We start from the raw sequence: 4511 nt of genomic DNA, 5'->3' as shown, positions 1-4511 counted from the left end.
TTTGAAAGGATTGAAAATATCATTCATAATCATCTGAAATTCGGATGGAGTGTTTTTTATGTTGGCCCACAATGCATCTCATGGACGATGCAAAACTATGGTGGCGCTCGAAGGTGAATTGTATAAAAAACTAGTCATGCACCAAAAAATCATGGGAAGACCATTGATGGAATTGAAGCAATCGACGCTCCCCGGGATGGGTTTCCAATTAAAGACCTAACGTTTGATGTTGACTCTTTTGAAGAAAAAGCCCCACGATCGAACACTTTGAAATGTCGCGGTAGCTCTAAGAACTCTACCATACGACCCGAGAGTTGAGGGCTACAGGAACTTTCTCATACGACCTGAGAGCTACGTTAGCCGTAATGTATCTCATGGATGATGCAAAACTATGATAGTGCTCGAAAGTGAATGGTATAAAAAAGGGTCATGCACCATATAACTCATGGGAAGATCGTTGATGGAATCGATGCAATCGACTCTCCCCTGGATGGGTTGCCAATCAAAGACCTAACATTTGATGTTGACTCTTTTGAAGAAAGAGCCACACAATCAAACAGCTCGAAACATCTCGGTAGCTCTGAGAACTCTAACACACAGGGAATGAAGTGTCGAAGAGTTAGACATTAAGCAAAAGATCATGCTAAAACTCTTCAGCGATCTGACAAAAGACTTCAGGACATCTACACCAAAAATTCATTATCGTTTAGCGATTATGATATCTGGCTTTTACCGAGCAAACCTGGGTTCGATTCTCGACGATGGAATATTATTTTCTTATTTCATTTTATTTTACGGTTTCTATCTTAGATTAAAAAGACTTTTATGAACTTGGTACCTTTATTAGAGTTATGTTATAGATATTTGGTTCAATTTCAATAACAGGGGTTGAGGTGATTCAAACGATTAATGCGATAATCCAGTCGTTTTCGAGGTCTCTCTTGTTTAATGACATCATGGTTGAGATGAGCACGTGATTCAAATGGTTAATGCGATAATCCAGTCGTTTTCGAGGTCTCTCTTGTTGAACTACATCATGGTTGAGATGAGCACCCGAGTGAGTTTGACAAGTTGGGCTATAGAGAACCACACCTCAAGCCAAGTTCATGTGGGCTTAACAAGCTTAAAATCCAAGAACACAACCCCTTAAATGGAAACCGGGATGCTAAGGAATTAAAAAGCTTTATTTTTGACGTAGAACAATACTTGAAGGTTACTGGAACTTGCTCATTGGACCTAAGAGTTACGTTGGTCGCAATGCATCTCATGGACGATGCAAAACTATGGTGGCGCTCGAAGGTGAATGGTAAAAAAAAGGGTCATGCACCATAAACTCATAGGAAGACTGTTGATGGAATCGATGCAATCGACGCTCCTCTGGATGGGTTGCCAATCAAAGACCCGATGTTTGATGTTGACCCTTTTGAAGAAAGAGCCACACGATAGAACAACTCGAAACGTCTCGGTAACTCTGAGAATTCTATCACACACATGAAAGGACTTGTCGAAGAGTTAGACATTACCCAAAACATCATAGTAAAACTCTTTAGCAATTAGACAAAAGAATCCAAGACAACTACACTTAAAATTCATTATTGTCCAAAGGTTTGGATATTTGGCTTTCACATAGGAGATTCTGGTTTGTTTCTCTAAAATGGAATATTATTTTCTTATTTCTTTTTGTTTTATAGTTTCATCTTTTGTCACCAATTATATTTAAACTTTACGTAAGTTTGAAAGGCACTTTAATGGTCAAGTTCAATAGTATCTTTAGATTAAAAAACTTTTATGAACATCGTACCTATGTTAGTTTTTTGTTATAGATATTTGTTTCAATTTCAACAAGTGGGGTTGAGGTGATTCAAATGGTTAATGCGATAATCTGGCTATTTTTAAGGTCTCCCTTGTTGAACGCCATAATGGTTGAGATGAGCACCCGAGTGAGTTCGACAAGGAGACCCGAATTTTAACTTTACCTACGTTTGAGAGGCAGTATAATGGTCAAGTTCAATGGTATTTTAGATTAAAAGAAATTTTATGAACTTTGTACCTTTGTTAGTGTTACTTTGTACCTTTGTTTGTATTACTTTGTACGTTTGTTAGTGCTATGTTATAGACATTTGGTCAAGTTCAACAAGTGGGGTTGAGGTCATTCAAATGGTTAATGTCACTTTATTTGATTCAAATTGTTAATGTGATAATCCAGTTTAACAGTTACCAGTTATTTCCAAGGTCTCTCTTATTGAACGCCAACAAGGCTGAAATGATTGAGATGAGCACCCGAGTGAGTTTGACTGATTGAAATAAAATCAAATAAAATCACTCAAGCAAATCAATAAAATTAAAAAAAAAAACTAGCCTTTTGACACTTCCTTCAACTCGAAGCGGCGGTAAACCAAGGATTCCTTCGCACAAGACCCATGATCCAACTCCCAACATGGAAATGATAAGTTATAGAATCATTCCAAGAACCTCAATGGATGGGTTACAAACTCACATTACCAATCTCGACAATTGGATGTGTCACCGTCGTTAGAAGAACGACCGCATCAGAGCAAGTCATGGGGATAGAAGATCCCGTTGAAGGATGATAGACCAACCGTAATCTTCAGCCCAACGAGCCAAGCTTTTGTAGAAGCAAGAACCTTTAATTAAAGAAATTAACACCTTCTTATTCAAAATTTTTATAAACCAAGACATAAAGTTAGAATTAGATTACGAGATCCAAGAGTGAGAAGCAAGATTTGAAACCTTTTTCTAAATTGAGTCACTCCTTAGAATTAGATTACTAGATCCAAGAGTGAGAAGCAAGATTTGGAACCTTTTTCTAAATTGAGTCACTCCACAATCAAACTTGATCAACGCTTGATTAAATAACTCAGATGCAATCTACCACAAGAATTGCATCAAACTTAAAAACGACAAAGATATGCTCAGATTTCTATAAGGGGGAACCTCTCAACTTGAGAGATCAATTTCTTTGATCACAAATATGCTTTTACATAATAATTTGTGGGTATTTATAGTCTCCCCACAAAAAAGTTAGTGCCCGTGATTTAATCTCGATCCCTTTAAATCTCCACAGAAGACGAAGTCAATTCGAGCATTACAAACTTTATGAAATTAAAATAATAAATAAAGTTTTCTAACCACTATGAAATGATGCTTGCAACTTCATCCGCTACTTCAACCGTGCAAATATTTACTTTTGAATCTCCAAATGGTCTTGACTCAAACGAATCAGCTAGTAACACATGAAATGATGGTTGAACCTAACCTATCCAATTTTGTAGATGAAGTATGAATGCTTGTTGAATCTTCTTGGCCTTGGGTTGTGTAATATGTCTAGTTGGAACACCGTGATTTTTATCATCATCCCCCTCTTCAAAAGGATTCGTCCTCGAATCAAAAAAATCATCACCTACATCAAAAGAACTCAACTCAGTAACATTGAAAGTAGAATGTACATCGTGATTCTTATCATCTATCCCTCTCTTCAAGATTCGTCCTCGAATCAGAAAAATCATCACCTTTATCAAAGGGACTCAACATAGCAACATTGAAAGTAGAATGTATTGACAATTCTACGGGAAGATCAATTTTATTGTTCCATGCAATAAAATGAGTCATCTCATTTTACTAAATGTCTTACAGAGCATTTATTGTCAAATAAAGAATTAGGAATCCACGTTATCTTTAAATCTACAGACACGTGGATTGAACACGATTCATTATATTTTAAACATAAATAATCACTAATTTCACTAATTTTAGTATGAACGTGGATCAAACACGTGACCTTTAGATCTTCAATCTAACGGAGCTATCCTTGCAATCATTTGAGTTGTGATTTTAAAAAGAAATAATCACTAATGTAGTGAACATGGATCAAAAACATAAATAATCACTAATTTTATAGTCAAATTATGAAACGTGAACCAAGTGCTGACCTTCAGATCTTCAGTGTGACGCTCTCCCCGCAATTACTAGAAATGAAAATTCATCAGTAAAGGTATTTTAGCTAATTTTTTATTGAATAGCCAGGTTGTGCGAAACCGGTGTGGTGAACATGGAGATCGAACACGTGACCTTCAAATCTTAAATTTGACGCTCTACAAACTGAGATATCCCCGCTAACATTAAAATTGAAAGTTTTTAAGTAAAGGAATTTCTGCTAATTAATTGAAATTTTAGAAAGAAATAATCACTAATTTTAAATTGAAGAGTCAAATTATGCAAGATCGAACATGAGACCTTTAGATCTTCAATCTAACGCTCTCTCAACTGAGTTATCCACATTAACATTAAAAATGAAAATTCATTCGTAAAGGTATTTTCGCTAATTCATTTTAATTTTAAATAGAAATAATCACTCATTTTTAATAAGATATTCAAGTTATCCAACTTGTATAAGGTGAGGTGAACTAGAACACGTTAGGTATTTCCGATAATTCATTGAGATTTCAGAAAGGAATAATGACTAATTTTAGATTGAATAGTCGGGTTATGCA

Source organism: Cucurbita maxima, unplaced genomic scaffold (assembly GCF_002738345.1).
Source record: "Cucurbita maxima cultivar Rimu unplaced genomic scaffold, Cmax_1.0 Cma_Scf00100, whole genome shotgun sequence".
Taxonomy (NCBI): Eukaryota; Viridiplantae; Streptophyta; class Magnoliopsida; order Cucurbitales; family Cucurbitaceae; genus Cucurbita; species Cucurbita maxima.
The sequence above is the reverse complement of the archived record's forward strand: the minus strand, read 5'-3'. Positions refer to the sequence as shown.